A 22,857-nucleotide genomic window follows, 5' to 3' on the forward strand; every position below is an offset into this window, starting at 1 on the left:
GCATGTTTTCGATTCGTCAAAGGTATTTTACACAGTGGCTTAACAAGTGATTGAACAGCTAAGCCTTAAAAAGCTTCGTTAAAGGTCATAATTTTTGAAGTTATTTATAGTATTTACTCTTCGTTATTTTCTCAAGTATTCTTCATTCTTTTATTACCAACCAGGCATTAAATACAGGTTTCTTGTTTTGTTTTTTTTTTGTTTTTTAAGTGAGTACTGGGTGTGCAACCCTCTCAGTAAAGAAACCGTACACCGGTCGACAACGTTCGCGGATTTTTTTTAATGAAATGAAATGAACAGATTTTATTTCTGGAGAGATACAGAAAAACGAAGCGAAGCTAAAGGCCATTCGGCCTGACGTGGCTTCGCTACGCGAAAAAAGTTCAGCAAACAGTGCTACATTGAATAATAATTACCACAATACAAGGAGCAGCATAATAACAGAAACACAGAAATAGCATAAAAGCAAAAATAGGTGACGTGTAAGTACAAAAAATAGGCTGCATAGACACACAGAATCAGACATCGAGGCTCTTTTCATTACATATTCAAAGAAAGCAGCTTCTCTTCTCTCAGTAATTCCAGCCCAAGAGGACAATAGGGCAACGGATTTCACCTGTGTCACAAAAATTAATGGTAAATAAATAAAAAAGAGACAAGCCGTCTCCTTGCAAGTCAATCTGAAACCCAGCCAGTCTCGTCAGGAAGAAAGTTTTTTTATAGCTGACGGAACGATTGTTGCTCGCTAGGCACTGGCTCGTTTTCGTTCCCCGCAACTGCTGTCACTTATATCAGCTCCCCCCTCCCTATTCCACCCTTCGGTAATCCGTCTGGATTTGTTTTGCAATTCCACGCTATAACGCATGAATCAATCAATAAAATAAACTTTTGAGTTCTTGGCATTCTATTTTCGGAAACATTTTTTAATAAAAAACAGTTCCGGTGCAGCTAATTATAGAAATGCAGCATAAATGATAACTTCGATGTTAAATCTCAGCGTAATTATAATAATAACTTACTTCTGAACTCTGAGTGTAAATGCAAGTTTTCGGTCGAAACAAGCCAACGAAACGATTTATCGCTCTCAGCCGGTTCCCTTAAAAACGCAGTTGTCAGAAATGCATCACTTGCCGTCTGACAAAAATTGATGCTAAAATTGATGCGCATGAATGCGTTGGTGTTCGTTGTGTTCATTTTTGTTTCATTAAAACTTCAATTGTTAGACAGTGCTCGTCTGTGTCCTTTTTTTTTCTCGTGCTCCGTCTTTTTGCGTTAATTTTGTGCAAGATGCATCAAATTCCAGTCGCCCACGAACTTGCCTTGCTGCGATGCCAAGAGTTCAGGTTCAGCGTGAAACGAACAAGTTCGTGCATTAAAGCTGCACATTAGCATTTCGATTTATTGGGACAGAACTGCCTTGTCTGTTTCATTTACTAAAAAGTATATGTACAGTCGGTACTCAACACCAAACTATATACTCTTTCTACCTTTCTTTTATGTCGAGAGCAATTGTATGGACTTACAGTTTATTTCTGGAGGCACCGTTTGTCTCCGTCATCATGCCTCCATGTATATATACAGGGCACTATATATATATATGCGCTATTCGCGAATGCGCTCTTCGTGTTCCGATATAGAAGAGTCGGTGGGATTGAGGTGGATGAGGCGCTGACGACAAGATATAGAAGCACATGCAGACGACAGGAAATCCCACCCCAAAATGAGTTCGTGGGTGCAGTCACAGAGAACTGCAACAACAATATGGTGACGAATACTGTCTATGAAAACACGAACTGTACACTGGGCGAGTGGGTGAGTAATGGCGTTCGTCGCAGCACGGAGAGACGGGCCCGAGTAAAGTGTTGCGACTTTGCGGATATGGCTCAAAGGTCGGAGCAAATAATCGAAATAGCAGCACCAGTATCCACTAGAGCTTCGACGCGTATACCTTCTACTAATACTGTTAACAAGTTCGATGGTCTGTCTGGAGGAATTGCTGGCTGTCCGGTGGATGCAGTTTCCCCTCCTAAAACTGCATTGGGGAGTTTTCCGAGTGGGCATTCAGAACATTGGAGGCGGGTCGCAGAGACGACACGAAACGGCGATTGGGAGATGGTGAGTGGCGGCGAGACTCACGGGAGTTCACAGGCAGACCCATACTGTAAGGTGGAGAGGGCGAACGCTGAAAGGAAGACCGGTAAGGCGTGCGCTGGTAACTAGTTCATGAGTGGACTGAAGCGTCCGCGTTCCTCTGTAGCGAAGCCACGTTGCTCGTCCCGTTAGCGCCTTCGGCAAAAGCGAGATATGTGACCCCTATAGCTGCAATAATAACAGATTCGGCGAGGAGGAGGCGGCATGGTGTAATACGTCTGTGGGCGCATCGGTGGTGACACTGACACCACAGGTACATGGCCACCTGGTGTAGCCGCTGGGATAGTGGTGGGTGCTGAGAGCGCCGCAACTTCTGCGTGCGTTGGTACCTGACGAGGTCAGGATTTTGCGGAACATGGTGGATGTGACGCAGATGCAATCTCTTGCCTAATGATGTCCCGCAAGTTGGTTGGACCTGAGGTTAAAGTATATGGTGGAGCGCAGGAAGAGCAGCGCCCATGAAGCTCTTCACGAACTATATAGCGGACCAGGGCACGGATGTCGAGGGCCACAGGAAGACGAGTGTCCGAGGCATCATGGCAGAGACGAAGAGACTGAAGTTCTTCTAGTCTCTGGCAAATGGTGATGACATCTTGAGTCATGGTAGGATTTTGCGACGCAAGGGTGTTGAATGCGATGGTATTCATGCCTTTGATAATATGGCGTATTTCTTCACTTTGAGGCATAGATGAGTTTACACGCTTGCACAAGGCAAGAACATCCTCAATGTACGAGGTGTATGATTCACCCGCCAGTTGAATGCGTTCAGCAAGCTTCTTCGTTGCTGCTTCAGCGCGAACACTGGGGGAACAAAAAAATCTGACAAATCTGCCGTGCGAACGTGTCCCAGTAGGGGAGATCTTAGAGGATGTTCCAAAACCAGGTTTTGGCAACATCAGTCAGGTAGAAAGGGACCGTACGTTATTTGTGCAGAGTATCCTACCTGTTCCACTCGCTTACGAAGTCTTAGGTAAGTAGCCATTCTTCAACGTCATCCCCTTTGAGACGCGAGAACACTGCCGGATCACGCTGGTGGCTTTGGACGGCCAGGGTTGACGGCGGAGGCTGCACTGGACCGGTGGTGTTGGAAGAAGCAAGATTGTCTTGCACTGTCATGGCAGGGGGTAGTAGACGATGACGCGAGCGGAGCTCCAGTGGTAACGTGAGAGAGAAATTAGGGATCGAGAAGCACCTCCACCACTTGTGAAGAAGAGCTTTATTCGAGATGAGCTCGAGCTGGCACACACTGATGATAGTATCTACAGATGAGGAATTATGCAAGTGATGCAATTGATAAAGAAGAGTCGGTGACTACGCTCACACACTATATATATATATATATATATAGTGGCCAACGCGCGTAATCGAGCGGTCGACCTCTCACTCCGCAGCGCGAGGCGTTAGCCACATAGCGACAAGTGCGCGAATTCTCCACCGTAGTAACGGTGAGATATTTATATACACCATCTATACGGATCTCAGGGGGGGGGGGGGGGTATCAGCGTATTCTCAGATTTTCTAGCGAGATGGCGTGAAGGACGTGCTCGGCGGCCCGATTGTGTACTTTGCGCTACGGTGCGTAGTCCCCACGCGGATCCCGCGCATGCGTATCTCGCGTTTACGGAGATTTGTACGTCATGGGCTTGCAGCAGAGCGATATTGTTGTGGTTACAGGGTGCGCGAAGGTCACTTCGCTCACTGCGGTTTCTTCCTTGGCGAAAAGAGGGCGCTTTTCAAAACACAGCAAAGTAACAACTGTGACACCAGTTAGTTCTTGCTCATGCTGTGTATACTTGTGCGTACCTGTTTCGTGGTCGTTTGAGCTTGAATAGCCCGTTGAGTGTTGAGCTGTGAACGACGTTAGCTCACGCTAGTCTTGTGTGTGTTCTTTCCGTAGGTTTTTTCTTCTTTATCAGGGCGCTGCACGTTTCGCTCTAGTTGCCGCTACTCGCGTGACATTCTAATTCATTGGTATCGCATTATTTGCTTCACTCTTGTGGCAAACTATGATTTTTAACGTGAGATCGTTTTATGCCGGGGTCCAGCATGGCTTCGCTGACGTATTTCCGTCACGGATATGACGTAGTAAAATATATACAAACAGATGGCAAAAAGAATTAAGTGAAGATTCCGTAGCGTGGCGTCGAACCAGCAACCTTTTATTTCGCAGCGCTTGGTGATAACCACTGTGCTACGCAGCGTACGTTGTCGTGGATGCTAACGGCAAGCCATTTATATACACCATACACCGTTTGGCTGTCTTCATAACTCTGAAACTTGAGCACGTTTTCGTTATCCGTAGCCAGATGGCGCGGCGGCCTAATGTCGAGCGCACTCTTAAGGTTCTCGCCTCCACAGAGCGTGGCCTCTACAGCGCGCATGCTCATCAGACTCGCATTCGGGAGAGGATGAAGGTTCCCGTTCGTTGCCATGGCCACCGTTTAGGAAAGGAGCGCGCTGCTGACACAAGACGAAGACGGAATTGTGATATATGTTTGCGCTTGTCCTGTGTATACTTGTGCGCTGGTTTCGTCCGTCTTTCTTTCTGTTTGAACAGCGCGCTTTAAGCGTCGAGCTGTGACACTTGTTAGTCCGCGCTCGTCCTGTTTATGCTAATTTCGCGCTTGCCTTCTGCTTGAGGTGCGCGCTGCAAGTTTCGAGCTGCTTGCTGTTCTTCGCGTGACTTTGCAATTTGTTACTGTTGCTGAAACAATGCGCAATAAACGCTGAGATGCCCCATGTGAAGACGCGTTGCACTTTCGTGGGATATCCATTGCTGAATAGGGAGATCATCCCCGTTTATTTTTTAATAATAATAATAATAATAATAATAATAATAATAATAATAATAATAATAATAATAATAATATATTATTATTATTATTATCACTAATATCTGGGGCTTTATGTCCCAGAACCACGAAATTATGATGAGAGATGGCGTAGTGTTGAGCTTTGGCAGTTATGGCCATCATGTGTTCTTTAACTTGCACGGTCAACGCACAGTACACAGGCCTCTATCATTTCGCCTACACTGAAATGGCACCGCCGCGGAGGGGATCGAACCCGTGACTTTCGTACCTGCAGCCGAGCACCACAGCCACTGCTCCGCCAAAACAGAATCTTACTTTCCTTTTGTTACATGAAATAATGAATGTTTCAAAATAGCGTAAGGTATCAGAGGTGAATATACTACGATGTTGAAAAACAGGAAGAACAGATACCGGGTAGGCACCCTTCACGAAGGTTCTTTCTACATGCTTTGTAGCTGCATCACAACAAAGAGCGAAAGCAGCACTCACGATTCTCGGGTAAGATTGTTGATGCCTTCAGGACAGAAACGAAATCTTCATTCAAATGAGGTTATAAAAAAGGAATTACACAAAAAACTATACGCAGAGGACATTTGAGTTCACCTTCAAGAATGGCACGCACTACACCGCACTCTGGCCCCATACGCATCGGCTTTTCAACTGCTAGCCTATCTTCGGTTTTCGGGGCATGCCTCAACCTTGCACACAAAAAAATAAAGGTATGTGCACATATTGCCAATTTGAAGCTATACTAAAATGGCTACTGCGAATGCACTTATCCACTGGCCATTAAGCCATAATTCTTCCTATTACGAATCAACGATGGGCTTACCACTCGTACGTAAGGCAACACCTGAGCCTACGCAGCTACTCATTTTGTGGATGTTTTTTTTTTGTTTCTGGTGATGGCGATTAAGCATGTCTGTGAGCGCTTTGTAATGGGTAGGCCTTTAGAGCGCTTACTTTCTGTGCAATTCATATATTTCGACGCCTGACCTGTTTCAACGCTTTTACCCCTCAATATTTCGTGGGTTAAAGAGACTTCTCTCACTCTACGACATTCATATAGCATTTTTTTTTCGAAGCAGTTTCAAGCTATGGCCTAGCTTTATATGATGGAACATCTGTTTGCCACGCAGAAGGCCTGAGTTTATTTTTTACTAAAACAGAATATTTTCATAATTAAATTTGCATATTTCTCAATTTTGCGGCCATGTTTAACGCGGTTTTTTTCCACCTTAGACCAACAATACCGACAGCAGAAGCTCTACGGAACGAGCTCTTTAACGCTGACGCTTTGATGCCCACCCTCACTGCACTGAACTCGACAGTCTCTTAACCTAGATGTCCCCTATCCAAGTAAATTATAGCACCGAGGTTTCAGCAAGAGTACCTTAGGTAATTATCATTACGAGAAGCTGGGCAAAAGAAGCTTAGATAACTATCATTACGATGGCGATAATGTACCAGGACTTATGCCGCAATGGCCTGGGTTGTACACATACTAAGAACAAGTAGCATGTTTGAGCTGGAGAGAAGGCGGAAGGGGGGTTATGATAATGACTTCGTTTAACGGTGTACGCAACGACCGACGTGCCCATCCACGAGAAGCAGGTTCAGGTCGTTTGAACACAGTCTTTAATGTTTTCTTCACTTGATAGCGATCACACGAACAAGCCTTCACGCTCGCACAATTCGCGAGACACTTAGGTCTACAATTGCCTTCCGGTGCGAATTTTTCCTTCTGTCTTACTCTGCCCGTGCACCGAATTGCCATTGGCGCTCTAAGGCTCATTCATGTATGTGAAGTCGTTTCAGCTTCGCTTGGTAATAATCCTTTCGAAGTGATAATGATGATGATGATATGTGTGGTTTAACGTCCCAAAACCACTATATGATTAGGAGAGACGCCGTAGTGGAGGGCTCCGGAAATGTAGGCCACCTGGGGTTCTTTGGGTTCTTTAACGTGCACCCTAATCTGAGCACACGGGCCTACAACATTTCCGCCTCCATCGGAAATGCAGCCGCCGCAGCCGGGTTTCGAAGTGATAAGGCTGGCATTTTTGTTCTCTAGCGAAACCTCACCTGGTTGTGAAAGTGGCCTGACAAGTGTTGTACGAAGGTGTAATATTCTACATATAAATTTCATTACTTGCTCCCTTTCATATTTATCGGCAAATTGGTTCAAAAAGTACGTGCGGTATCATTGCGCAAACACCATCGGCGCAGCTAATGTACGGTACAGTACCGGGTACAGCAAAGCCCTCTAAAGCGAATGGAATTGAGCGAACGTTCGTGCTTACTTAAAAGAACTGACCAACATTCGAGAAGGGATTTCATTGATGTGTCATTAAGTAAAACATTGTCTAGACTGTAGTCATTTTGAGCTTTGCGGAAGCTGGCTCAATGCGCACTGAAACAAGTGCGTATTTATATGCACCTATCTTGTCGCTGGGAGCTTGTAACCCACGAACATTTCGGACAGTGGTGTATGAGCCGTAGCTCGGCATTAAACTTCAATATTGCAGCATTGTTCAAGGCGCGTTCGAGTGCGCCTGAAATCCATTACTGAGGTGCAACCTGTTTGTTTTCACTCTGGCGGACAACAACAGAACACCACGGATGAAGAGGTTTCACATTTGTGCGTTTCCTTTTGTCTTGCAGTGGTCATACGCAATAAATGTAAGGCGGCAATGTATATTCTGTACCACTCATTATGTGAAATACCCTGGAAGCAATTTTTCATAGAACGGTGATCATGTAAACAATTACCTGTAGTGCAAGACATGTACTCTGCTTGGATGTGATAAATATATACAGGAAACGCGTAGATGCGTGTAATTAATTCTGCGGAAACTCCCCAAATGTGTTCGAGTAAACATTCGCGGGTAAAAGCAAGCAATATTATTTCGAGGTTAATCATAGCTCTTTAGGTATTTTGGGGCTTCTAGTGCAAGCCGTTTTCTTTTGTGTTGATTTCGTTCTACCACTTGGAACATATTGTAGAGAAATACCACACTTAGTAATTGCTGCGTCCTAACTATATATAGAGGTAGAAGAAGGAAAGGATATATTAAAAAGGTGTATTGTTGTCTAGAGAGCTTAGCTGATAGCTAAAGGCTAGGCGCCTTTTGACAGGTGAGATGGTGATTTGGAGGGTAAATGATTGTAGGCGTGATTTTTTTATAGTCTTTTCATTCGCCGATGGTGGATCAATCTCCAAATGATATCGTCTGCCTTCAGTTTCAACGAGTGTGTAAAAGATAAGCACAATACCACGCAGAGGCAGTATCTGTTTACGAACCACTAGGCGTACAGTGTATTGAAATGTACCATCTTCAGCTTTAGACTGTCGAAAAGACAACGAATCTAATTCCACGTGTTTGTCTCCTAAACTCATATCGCTATCTTTGCTGTCCCTCACAGGTGACAATGCAGCATGAAAATCTTTTTCGCAGTACAGTTCTCCTGAGGGTGACTTCAAGCATATAGCATTTTTCCTCATATAACGCGCACCGAGAAAACCGGAAGATGAGCTTAAAAGGTGAGGGCACAGGTTCCATGCGGGGTGGTTTTTTTTTGCTAAGTTACGAGTACCTTATATGCAGGGGAGGTTTATATGCTAGAAAGCACATTACTCAGCCACTTTCTGAACAGCCCTCCTCGAGATAAATTTCAGCCAAGACTATATATGGCACCGTACAGACTAATGGCGGGTAAGTGAACGAGTTCGTTCAATTTGGCATTCGAAAAATTCGTTCAGTGGCTAATAAAGACGAGTTCTTCAAAGCGTTGCGACGAACATTACGATGTCTAGGTTCCCTGTAGGGAACCGAAGTTCTATTCCTAATTGCGTCTGCCCAATTAGCTTATCAGCCGGAAGCACGCTCTCGTGGAGCAAGCAAACAAGGAAGAGGAGAACAATGGCACACACCAGCCGAGCGACGAGCTAGAAGTATAGAGGCCGATGGCTATGATGATTATAAACGTGGCCTAGGTAATTATCTCAGGCCCCGTGCTCATGAAAAGTGCTCGGCTGGAGATAATCTCGGAGGCTATAGCGCCATCTGTTAAATAATATTGCGGGTAGATACGAAACGCTTGACAATGAAATTGAATAGCCCATGCCTCCAAAAAAATGACATTTGCAGTACTTTCTGGGACATTTCTTACATGGCTGCACTTTTGAACTAAATCGAATGACAAAATTAATGATGCCTGTGATTGGAGGACACCACCCAATTCTGTCGACCGCCTTGATAGTGACGCCGCGCTCCATCGCTCCATCGTAACCGATGGAACACAACGCCCGCTGATGGCCGGATTTGACCTTTTCATATTATCGGTTAAATTCAAATGGAGGGGGGTGCGTGCTGGATCACACAAAAAATTTGCATTTTTGCCAAACTTGGATCACTCAGCATAGCACATTGTGAATTGTGTTGCCAACATGTCAAACACGCACCTTTTTTTTAATGAGCAAACTACTTATAATTACCTGAGTTGGTACTAAAACTTTATCTTTATTATTTATGAACCTGTGGTGCGAGTGAATTAGCTTAAAAACTTCCAGTCACAATGTACACTTGAAAGTGAAGATTGTGATAGCATACGCACCTTCAAGAGCAGATTGTGATAGTGTAATCGAGCCTCGTGCACATCGTCTTTTGAGCTGCTATAGTCTGCTTCAGTTGTCGGTGCATGCCCCCAACATGCCGTGAGGAAACACACGACTGCGCACATAGGATCGGCCCTTTCAAAGAATACTGAATACCCACAGCAAGCACTGTGGGTAAGTGACCACTAAGCTACAAATATTTTTTTTTTTTGCGAATCAGTGAACGACCCACCACGTTCCCGGAGGGCAACACACGACTCTAAGCAGCAGTTCCCTGATGGTGCTGTCGCTGATGATGATCAAATATCTCGGAGTGCTTTGCAATGCATGGGCCTTTAAAACACAAACTAGTTGCTCAATTCCCATGTTCTGGCTCCTGGCGAGATTCTACGTTTCAGCCACGGAATATATCATTCGTCAAAGAGACTGCTCCCACATGACATTCATTTAGATTTTTTTTTCACGGCCGTTTCAACAAACACCCTGCTTGTCATGCAGGTGGCCTCAGTTCAATCCTCACTCATACATAAATCTGCTATTGTTTATTCAATTTTTACATCATTTTCAGTTTTTCCGTCTTAGAGAAGATCATAATTTTTCGCTCAGAACCAACGGCAACGACGCTGAAGCCGGAATTTTCGCCAAACGATCTCTTGAATGTCACTTTAAAATGTAGTTCTTGGGTGAGCGCGCTGACGGCGTAACTCTACGTGATCATGAGGCTCCCTGGCTAAACACATTAACTCCCTGTGCACGAATTTCTCTGTCCAAACTCGGAACACACCAAGTGCCTGTGCATACAGTAACCACAACGCATACCGTTAACCTCGATCGTATACATCTCGGTCATTTACGCACAGGCGCGCCACTGGGTGAAACATTAGGTCTTTCGGAGCCGAGCTGGCCATTACTGCACTGCAAAACATGTGTGTCGTCTGGTGCCACAACTGTGACGGTTCGACCCTTGATGTAATTGTTTATTTGTTTTTTTTTCCTCAGGAACGGCGCGCTTAGTAATACCTTAAATCAAGTGCTGCAGGTACATGTATCAATGGGCTTCATGTGCTGAAAAATGCCTGCGATCCTTCCAAGCTTCCTATTTTCTGTTCTTCCCTGCTAACTCTTACGTTATTGCACCCTTTAAAAGGCCACGCGAGCTTAGCCACACCTGGATTTAAATGGCGACGCCAAGAAGGTAAGGAACCTCATCATGTACAACAACAACAAAAATTACGGTAACTGGAGCGCCTTGACGAGCGATCGTAATACAAACACGCATGCCGCTCAAGTGTATACATCAGTGGCTGTTATGGCGCGTCTGACTAATGGACTATGTTCCGCGCACCTAATGGAAGTCTGCCTAATGGGATAGAAACCTGGCGCACGTGGAAGGAAAGGTCACATTGGGCTCCACCGTTTTCGCCTTCGAACCTCGGCAATAAATAGGAGCTCTTGACTAAAGACTCCTCTCATTGAGCGCTGCAGCTTCCTCTTAATTAGTATAAGAACTGGACACCGACGTAGTTTCGGCACTCTATACACACCATTCACTAAATCTAGTGCTGTTCAGGTTTCCTTCAATAGTTTGGTTGTGGTTCAAAGCGATCTTGTCATAAACTATAGGCTCTGTGGCAATTCAGTGAGACTGAAAACTGCAGCCGAAGTGCAATTGGATGCGTGTTCTAAGAAACTATATACCTGGAGTAATACATGTTCCTGAGTGTCCAGCTATGCTAGAACAATCCCAACGTGGAGGTGCCTTCCACCTTATTGAAATCTAAGACTATAATTATAGCTAAAAGTGATACCTATAGACAGATTTTGTCCTGTTGAGCTGAGAAAATAATGGTGAATAGCAACTGCGAATATGTGGTCAACTGAACTATTTCTATAGAGGTCGATAGATGGCTGGTACCTTCCGTTCATTTTTTCTTCCTTTGTTGTCACTATATATGTCACCGTCACACGGACTGTCTCGCTATTGCACTTTCGGTGCCGTAGACAGCACAAAGACAGCAAATTGGGCACTGTGGCCACAGGTTTGCCCACAGTATCATTCGCTGCAATGTATCGAGCTGTACAATCACTCTTTCTCTTTCTCTCTTTCTCTCTCTCTCTCTCACACACACACGCGCGCACACACATACACACACAAACGCAAGCACACACACGCACACACACACGCACGCACACACACACGCACTCACGCAGATGCGCACACAAACAGCAATAGCCGCACAAATACACACACACACATACAAAACAAATACTATGAATGATCTTTGTCCTGAGTACACGTTACAGTGAGTGAGCGAGTGTTGTGACAGCCGACGCATTTCATCGTAGCAAAGCATGCAATAACTGCCTTGCCCTAGGTGCCCATTATTAAAAGCGCGTTTTCAGAGTTCGGGAAGGAGCTTTTGACTCCATGAATTTTGAAGGTTGGGAGAACACGCTTCCTCAGCCTCTGCTGTTTCGTCAGCTTGTGCAAATAGGCGTCACTTACTTAAAGAAATAAATGCAAGGTCCATACCTAGTTACGTGCAAAAAGCAGTTGTAGCGCAAATAATGAAATACTTTGTCCCATTTAGGGTACTAGGTGGCGTTCACAAGGCTCAAATGAGAATATTACAGTCAGTATTAACGCCATGAGGCTAAAAAGCTCGTTTCGGAAAAACTCCGGCGTCGGAGTCAGCGGTTGAGGGCCAAAAATCATGTTTGCATGACCAAAAAATTGAGAAAGATGCAAATAAAGTAAATACGAAATTTCGGGTATGGGAGGGGATGGAACCCAGGTCATATGCGCGTACAGCGGGTGTTATACTATACGGCCATGCCTCTGCTTGTGAAAACAGTGAAAACAAGTTCCTCTGCTTGAAAATGCAGTGAGCGTAACTCGTGCTTTACAAACACGCGCATCCTGCATATACATGCTTCACAAAACAGCATTAAATATTACCGTAATACTGCGGGGTACAAGCATACATTGGCAGCGGGCGTGATAACATGGGATGTGCTTGTTTGCAGCCTAGAATCCATGGCTATTATTATAATGACTTCATCGTTTTAAACCTAGTCACCCACTACGAAAGGCACACACGCTACTGCAACCTTAAGATTACGTAGTGGGTGGAGAGCAAGTTCGGAAATATTCCGTACACTGAGGATTTGAGGTACGCACTAGAAATAGAATATTGTAATCGCGTTCAACTCCTAAAAGAGAAGCTTAAGGGTCCCGCAATATATTTTTGTGTATAATTTACAAACGTAAGGAAGCCTCAAAAGAAACAAGACTATGCCAATCTACGTTGTTCAGCTAAACTGTACAGCTAAATATTTCTTTAGGAGCGAAGCTCCTTAAGGCGTGGGCTGTGCGTCCCCTGTATGTAGCCACCTCTCGTTCAGTTCTAAGTATTACGCTAGCCACCGCCCGATCTAAAGGGTACAGCCATATCCATTCGTCCATCCGTCCATCCGTCCGTCCATCCATCCATCCATCCATCCATCCATCCATCCATCCATCCATCCATCCATCCATCCATCCATCCATCCATCCATCCATCCATCCATCCGCCCGTCCGTCCGTCCGTCCATCCATCCGTCCATCCGTCCGTCCGTCCATCCATCCGTCCGTCCGTCCGTCCATCCGTCCGTCCGTCCGTCCAAAAGATGCAAGATGTTATAAACTAGACGGCGGTACGTGTAGTTGATTATGAAAGATGCGAGGTGTTATAAAATAGGAATGATGCCACATATGGCGCGTGTCATCGTTCGATATAGTGCGGCGACGTACGCTAGGGGGAGCGTTGCAATAAAATCGAGTGGGCAAAATGTACGGAGGATTCATGGTTTACCAGGTTTACCTCCGGAGCTTTGCCCACTCATCATCATTCACTTCGAGGATATGGCGGCATTTTTTAGCTTTCCTGGCCTACCTCTTGGGCATGCAACGACACAACTATGGAAAGGTGCGTAGAAGGTGAACATCAATGAAACAAAAAAAGGCTTTTGCAAAAGACCTGAGTCCTTTATTCAAGTATGCTGCTACGATAGATCACCATACAATGCAAGATTATAGCAACCACAGCTGCTGCACATTGATATTGAACGAGAATAAATGAATGATAGAGTTGTCGCTGTTCGCTTGTAATGTCTCCATTTTCTACGTTCTTAATAATACAGATAAAAGATTAGAAAGAGAGACGATCTACCGCGTTAGATGAACAAAAGATTGAGTAATAATGAGTAGGTCTTAAAAATTCAAGCTCTTCGGTATTCTACCTACCGCTTCAGACGTAGAATGGAACAGTTCTCGTAATGCCCATGGAATTCGAGGAACGCAGTATTCGCTAGCTGTTTTCCCAACTACCGCTTCACTTGAAAGAGTCCTTTGAAAGAGCCTACGTTGTACAGAGAATGCGCGGAGAACGCATACATTCCCGCTCACATTCACAGTGCGAGCATCGGTCTAGTACATCGTTTGCCTGAGCGTAAGAGACCATCCCTCACCGTCTTTTCGAGTACCCCGCGTTCATAGAAGTAAGCGAATAACCAAAACGGCACGCTCTGGAGCCTGGGGCCGTACTTCTGATCGATCCCCGTGCACCGGAGAGCCGTTAAATTTCCGTTGATGTGCTTCGTCTTCAGGGTTCATACTCGCTAAAAAGGAGGAGCGTTCCCGCTCCGCTGGTTTATAGGCACACACTGTCTCAGTGAAGAAAGAAAAAAATTGTTTCTTTTGCTACTAGCATGAGAGAAAATCTAATAATGTCTTTATACTGAAGAGGTGTGACCTGCTACAAGGGCACCTAAGGCGTGCGTATATCGCCGTTCATCTCCGCTATACACAAGAAACTACTTTGAGCCTTTTAGGGAGTCTTGAGCTGGGCACTTAACTTACGTCCTAAAGGCTCTACGAAAAACAAGCTGCGAAATTAGGGAGGAAAAGAGGTTTTATATACATACTTGTAAATGAAGTGAAAAGAGGGATAACAGTGTATAGAAGGTGACCTTTGTGTTTTTGTTTAGCTCACTTCAAGGGCTCTAACAGAGTGCATTAGAAGTTTTTTTTTTTGCTTTCTTTGAGAGGTTTTAAACCCCCACCCCCCTTTGTACGCGACCCTTGAAAAGTTTCGAAAAACGAATAAATCAGACACAATACCAGTGTTGTACAGGTATTTATTGGTATTATTTATTGCTGCGACCATTAGAAAAAGAGATTCCAAAAAATTTACGCACAATAATGAAATCTGTATACAAGAACGCACAGCATGAGAAAATAACTCGCAACCACACGCACCGAAAGAAAACCCCACAAAAAAATGCACTACAGCTGCACCACTTGCTTGCTTGTGTTTTCACAGGGTTATATACAAAACGACTCGCAAAGCTTCGGCTGCGCCTGAAACGTTTATTCTCGTAGCATCGCCATGTGTTTCCACTTGCATGAGGCCAGTGCATAAATTGCTGGGCGTCATGCAGGCCAAAGTGAACACCATCGACTCTGAATTACTCGGTTCGTCGTGTCGTGCCACCAGATATCTTGTAAACATGTACATTGCATGGTGCTTCTCCACACGTCTACACTGGTTCGCTCGCCGAAAACTCGTGGGTCCTCGCGTGACAAAAGTATCGTCCGATAGGCGAACGCTGTACGAATTCCACAGGCGTATGCTGGGGAGCAAGTTTCGTTATTTCGGCCAAGAGGTGCACGCGTCTCGCGGCGTGTTTTGTGCTATTCGGAGACCGTCAGTGTTTTCAAATGTAGGGGTATATGGGCCAGCAGGTGCACTGAATTCCTCATAGGCGAGGACGATCGAGGCACTGAGTAGCACGTATACTATCGTTTCAACACAAGGCCGTGGCTTACTATCAGCAGATGCTGAAGCGCGAGCCTATAGAGCCTGCCAGTGTTCATCATTTTCGTCTAGCGTCCGTGTAGTCATAACTGCCGCTCCCATAGCAAATGAATGTTACACTCGCAAATGCCCGTGAGCGTGCGCAGGGTTGCTTTTAAGGGGGGAGGTTTCGTCGCAGCACTTACCTTTCCTATTAAGTCAATGTACGGAGAATACGCCCCCCCCCTCGTCTCGTAGGGTAACTAGAAGGTAGCCCCTACACCCCCCTTTCGCTGCCCGTTTCCCCACCTAAAATCGCACGCTGACTCTCACCTCTCGCCTAACATCACCGACTCGCTAGCCCCTATCACTCTACCACGATTTATTTTCAAGCTCTCTTGATCAATCACCTTATATTTCAATCCCAGCGCCACATCTAGCCGCCTAGGTAACTCGTACAAAGTTCCGCGCCCGCGGACGCGAACCATCTCTTTTTGAACTCCATTCTTTTTCAAACTACTTCAGACTGGAACAGCCTTCCCTATGACCACGTTGCCACCACCTGCCCATCTCTGACCCTACAACGTCTGGTAGAGTATATTGAAACTAACAATGCGTAACAGATGTTACAGCAGTGTGCTAAGAACGATTTAAAACAAATTCATTGTAATGTATAACAAACACTTTTCTATTTGTTATTCCTGTAACCACTCCTCGTGAAATGTCCCCCTCCCAATGGGGATATATAAGGCCCTAAACTGAACTGAATGAAAACTGAACCGAAGTCGTCATTTTCATATGACTCGGGCTTCATGATAGCGAAAGGTTGACGTGTGCACACAGGCAGAATAGATGAGTTATTGTCAATAACTGCACTTATTTTCTTTTGTATTAAGTCGACATCACTTTGCTCTACGTTTTGCAATTATAAGATTAAAGCCTTGCGTGGGAAAATGTTTACGTAGCATTTCCAGCAAACGAGATAAAACGAGGAAGGTAAATTTTGCACAGGTAGGGAAACATTGCTCCATACGTACGCCAATGTTCAACACACGGGCCCTTAATACTGTCCGCAATACGGCTATTTCGAATAAATGTGAAACAAAACCAGACCCGACGACTCGATCTAGAATGAAACTTCAAAAAAAAAAAAAACAAAACAAGGTCCTTCGGTCACCGTCCTGCCGCATTTTCACGGAAAATTTCATTTCTCGTAACTCGGTATGTCGGAGAAAAGAAAGGCTGCTTAAGTCGACGAATGAACTTCGAAGCTCAAGCAGACACTTCGTCGCTCCTCGCCTCATGTCAAGGCGGTGCCATACCCCTCTCACGATGACAAAGTTGATTGTAGGCCCGTGTGCTGAGATTTGGGTGCACATTGAAGAACCTCAGGTGGTCGAAATTTACGGAGCCCTCCACTACGGCGTCTCTCGTAATCATGTGGTGGTTTTCAGACGACATAACCCACATATCAATCTAATCAATGACAAATTTGATGATAACTAACCTTGTCAATTCAAAAGGCAACTTAGATATAGTCCTTTTTCCCCCAAAGGAACACGTGTGACGTCGTGGTGAAGCGTTCTTCATATAAAACATGCAGATAGTTTGGTGAAGTTCAAACTCAGCGAGGCCTTCAGCGCCACGAAGTACCTGGAGGAAGTATATTCAACCCTGTCGTCCTGAAAGTAGGTCGACATAAACGTGAGCGAAAAATACCATTGGGGAAGATTCGAAAATCACACAAAACTCAATCTATAAACATGGTCAACATAGCTATGTCCAAGTTATTGGCGAAGTAGAAAAAAGGATAATATATATGTATACAGTTTTATGTATGCAACAAAAAATAATATAATTTTAAATGAGCACGAACGAACTCTATCGAGCGCCATCTTGTTTGCTTGTCTCTGAACCACAGGCACTTTGCACATAAATTTAAAAATACTACAATTTTATTGCAACTTCACACCCTTTGTCTTCAATAAACAGAGTTCCCGCAAAAGAAATTTTGCGCATACCTCTCAGCACGATTATGAAACGCTGTTCCTGTTTCTTCCTGACGCATTAGTCCGGAATCGATTATGCAAAGTTACAATAATACCAGTCCAGCTTCTTGTAGCGAGAAATGTGGCCGTTGAAGAACGGTTGAGCTTCGTTTTACAGCAGATATTTTTTTTTTTCATGGGATGTGCTTCAGTATTAAAATATGGCATCAACAATGTGCTACATGAAATATATAATATGAGATCCCCTACTTGCGCACGTACGCTGTGTCTTTTCATACGAAGGGTCTCGTTGGGTGCTTCGATGTGCATTATCCCACTGTAGGGATAAGGGCACACGCGCGAATTGGCCAACACTATAAAAGAGCTTGCAGAGACTGGTTTCATTGCCATAGCAAATATGTGGATACTGTTGACGTAGTTTTGCCGTTGGTGTCGCCGTCACCGTCGTGTCCTACACACACACGTAGATATATATATATATATATATATATATATATATATATATATATATATATATATATATATATATATATATATATATATATATATATCGCGTATGCGCCTTAGGAAGATAATGAAAAGCCCCGTGCTCTGATTGCGCGAGAGCATGTGTCGCCTTTGCCAGACTTGACGTACGGCCATTTTTTGTTCCAACCTCGTTGCGACTTCTCTGCTCGAATAAACATCATCGCATTTGGTGGAGGCTGCTGAGATCGCCAAGCAGGCCTGGAGCTCCGCTCTCGCAAGTTGGCCGAGAGACCACCGCGAAACGTGACTGATGCAGTTGCTAACCTGCCCATCCCAGCCCAGCCAGCACCATCGGCTGCCCCGTCTACCTGCCCCGGCGCTACCCGCCAACGGGACCCACCAATCTCCAGCGGCAGTGGTGAGCAAGACGTCGAAGACTGGCTCTCCTTGTACGAACGCGTAAGTGCCAGCAACAAGTGGGACGATGACTCTGAGCTCGCCTACGTTATCTTTTACTTGGCAGACGTAGCTAAGCTTTGGTAAACCAACCCTGAAACTGCCATCGCCAACTGGTCCTCCTTTAAGACCCTCGTGACTGAAGCGTTCGGCCGACCAGAGGTCCGCAAGCTCCGCGCTGACCAGCGTCTACGCCACTGAGTCCAGCAGTCTGGCGAGACGTTTACTAGTTACATTGAGGATGTGCTCGACCTATGCAGGCGTGTTAACCCATCTATGCCTGAAGAATAGAAAATGCGACAGATTCTCAAGGGCATCGAGGATGGCGCATTCCAGGTGTTGCTAGCAAAAAGCCCGACCACGGTTGCAATCCTCGTAAGCCTGTGCCAAAGCTTCGATGAATTGCGCCGTCAGCGTTCCATCGCCCGACAGAGTGTCCCAACACCAGATTTGATCTCGGCCGTCGCACTCGCAAATGCCAACGTTCGCCAAGAAATTCTGTCCAACCAGGTCAAAGACTTCATCAGAGAAGAAGTCGCCCGACAGCCCTCCTTGCTGCCGCATAGCAACGCGCCCACCGCAAGCCTGCCTTCGACACGTCAGCAGGCCATACGCACTGAAATTTGCGATGCCCTCCCTACAGTGCCGGCCCCTTACCCATGCACTTCAGTAGCACCTGATCTCTCAACTGTCGGCTACGCACCACCTGCGCCACCTTCACCTCTCAGCTACGCAGCTGTGGTTGCGCAGCCCCCACCGCATTCAGTCTCCTTATCGTCTCCACCTCCTCCGGCCTCGCCTCCGGTATACAGGCCCCCACCTCGCTTTTTCCGTCCATCTAATGAGTGGCGCACCCATGACAACCGTCCTGTCTGCTTCGCGTGGGGCATCGCTGGCCACGTAGCACGCTTCTGCAGTCGCTGTCTCACAATTGCGTACGCCTCCTTTGGAACTCCTACCTACGCGTCGCAGCAGGCCACCACGTCTGCGTATCAACAGAGGCACTCCGACTCGGATCGTCGCCCATCAACTGCTCGTTTCACATCCCCTCGTCGCCGATCGCCATCGCCTGTGCGTCGTCGACCACCTCCTGAGGAGGGAAACTAATCAGTGCAGTTCCCGAGGCAAAAACTGCAACTTCTGCGCAATTATCAAGGCCTTCATTTTCGCCGCGAAATGTTGTTGATGTCGATGTTGAGTGAGTTGCCACGCTAGCGTTAATTGATACTGGGGCCACCGTTTTTGTGATGAACGCAAAAGTTTGTCGCAAACTGAAGAAAGTGACCACTTCTCTCTGTGGCATGGTGCTGTCCACGGCACCATGCCACAGAGAGTGGAACATACGCACCACTTCGGAAGATAATGAAAAGCCCCGTGCTCTGATTGCGCGAGAGTCTGCGCCGCCTTTGCCAGACTTGACGTACGGCCATTTTTTTTTTACAACCTCGTTGCGAGTGATTTTTCTGCCTCGAATAAACATCATCGCATTAAATATATATATATATATATATATATATATATATATATATATATATATATATATATATATATATATATATATATATATATATATATATATATTTCTGGAGCGCTGGAGATTAGAACCAGTGACCCTTCGCTCCACAGCGCGCTGCGCGACACCTCGCCTCATGCATGCCTCACGACCAGCACGCGCGCGGTCGAATGCTATATATAGTTCTCTTTCATGGCAATTCGAAATCAGTTGGAGCCTGCAGCTGTCCTGTCTTTTTCATTGGTGTCCTTGTGCATGTTCCTTAATAATATGATTGCATTCAGTCTATACGAACTATAGCTCAGTTAAATGCATTAACGAGTAATATTATATCGGCTGAGAAGTAAAAGAAGCTGAAGAAGATAGCATTCGAATTATAGTCATTCCACGCGAAATAACAACAGACTTTAACGAGTTTTTTTTTTTTTTTTGCCGTTACACCGATAACTTTCTTGCAGTGACAGTGGTACGCAGCGACGTGTGTCCTTGGCTCATTATTTTCAAACGTTATCCTTAAACAAAGTTGGCATCTGGTCGAGTCTCATGGTGATGATAACTGGGTTTTGTGGGTGTCTAATCAATGTTCCAATGTTCCAGTTTACGTCGTGTTTTCTTCTTGAATGTAATTTAGTAGAATGAGACCTATATTTATAGCTTGCGTAAGCGTGCAGTTTCTAGTTCTGAGGCGAATGCCTGCGATTACTTCATTTCTTTGTGCGCTTTTTATGCTTTATTTAGGCTCTAAAACTGCATTGACTTTTACGTGTGCGCTTGCACTAACTTACGCGAGCTGCGAGGAGTTCACCAATTCTTGCTCAATCAAAAGAATTAAACTTGATCAAAGAGCTCCAAAATCCTGGGTGAGGTGTAAAGAAAGATCAGGTTAACGTTATACGGGGCCGGAAGAACTGTTCGAAAAATGACAGAAGCAACGGCTAATTTCGGATCAATCAAACAAACACGAGCCTGCGCTTTCCTGATGCTAAATAGAATACAACCAGGTAGGTATTTGATCCCGAGACGGCCGAGTACCTTATCTGCTTATAGCACGTTGACCCCGACAAAATCAGCAGCTTTACGCTCAGCGTTCCGCGGCCCATCTTAATTAAATTGACAAAGCTATGTGTGCACGCTTGCTTTGTTGTTTTTTGTGTCCGAAGAGGCAATGACGACGAAGTTTTATCGTTCTTAGTGAACCTCGGCGACTTTGAGCGTGTCTATCTATCTATCTATCTATCTATCTATCTATCTATCTATCTATCTATCTATCTATCTATCTATCTATCTATCTATCTATCTATCTATCTATCTATCTATCTATCTATCTATCTATCTATCTATCTATCTTTTTATCTATCTATCTATCTATCTATCTATCTATCTATCTATCTATCTATCTATCTATCTATCTATCTATCTATCTACCTATCTATCTATCTATCTATCTATCTGTCGGTCTGTCTGTCTGTCTGTCTGTCTGTCTGTCTATCTATCTATCTATCTATCTATCTATCTATCTATCTATCTATCTATCTATCTATCTATCTATCTATCTATCTATCTATCTATCTATCTATCTATCTAGCCGGCTACGACATTTAGCTATCTTGGTCACTTCGATAAAGGTATCGATACCAAACTTGGTATGGCATAACATGATTGTATGGAGAACATATTTGGCTAGTCGTAACATGAATATCATAAAACGTATGTCATGAATGTCATCATTTACATTTCATGGTCCTGCCGCTCTTGCAGTGGTTTTGTTCACATGGCATGTTGCTAAACTGGTATGGTATGGCATGATTGCATGGCAAACAAGCGACAGGCCCTTACATGAAAATTATGACATGCGTGTCATGCAACAACATGACTACATGCCACGCGCACGATGTGCTCGTGGCCGTTCCGCTAGCGTCACATATACCAAATTTGGTATTACAGATCGTGAATGGATGACAAATGGTATGTGACTGGTGCAAACATGACAATCATGAGATGCGTGTCAAGTAACAATAGGACTACATGCCACGCTCATGATGCGCTGGAGGCTGTTTAGCTAGCTTCACGTATACAAAATTTCGTATTACGGGGCATGAATGGATGACGAACGTATGATACTGGTGCAAACTTGATTAACATGAGATGCGTGTCATGTAACAACATGACTACATGCCACACTGATGATGCGCTCGCGGCCGTTTCGCTAGCCTCACATATGCCAAATTTGGTATTCTGTGACGCCAAAGAATGACGAAGGTATGTGACTGGTGCAAACATGATAATCATGAGTTGCGTGTCATGTGAACATGACAACATAGCATGCTCATAGCATGCTCGCACCCATTTCGCTAGCTCCACATATACTAAATTTGGTAATCACATGACGTGAATAGATGACGAAAGTAAATGACACATCCAAACATGATAATCATGACACAGAAGTCATGTACGGCATCATTTACCTCTACCTCCTAGCGTTGTGCTGATTTTAAAGTGACATATCACCATTTCTCATTCGTGCTTCGCATATAATCGATTTTCACTTTACGTGGGATCTGCCAATTTTTCACTATATAATGTATGACATCGTGCATCTTTGGCACCCAGCACTGCCTGTTCTGGTCCTCCAGATCTCTGCTCTGCTGCGGGGATCCTTCCTCTCCGCAAGGCTCGCTAAGAAGGAGATGGTGGTGGACCTGCCTAGCGGCAGGGGTAGACCTGCCACCGCAAGGAAGCGGCTCAGCTCTTCAGTGACATCAAAAGTTGCCGATTCCGAGTCTGACGCTACGTCGGATGACTCGGATACAATTATACCTACTAAGCATTGACGGCTAAGGCGGAAGTCGGCGGCATCGTCCTCAAGTGAAGAGACCATAATATACAACAGTATTGTGACTACGACAGTTGCTTATGTGCCCGTTGACGTCGCGGTAAGCCTGAACGCTATCTCACAACAGAACCTTCATGACTTTTTTCTTCAAACTTGCCC

This window comes from Rhipicephalus microplus, chromosome 5, assembly GCF_043290135.1.
Source record: "Rhipicephalus microplus isolate Deutch F79 chromosome 5, USDA_Rmic, whole genome shotgun sequence".
Taxonomy (NCBI): Eukaryota; Metazoa; Arthropoda; class Arachnida; order Ixodida; family Ixodidae; genus Rhipicephalus; species Rhipicephalus microplus.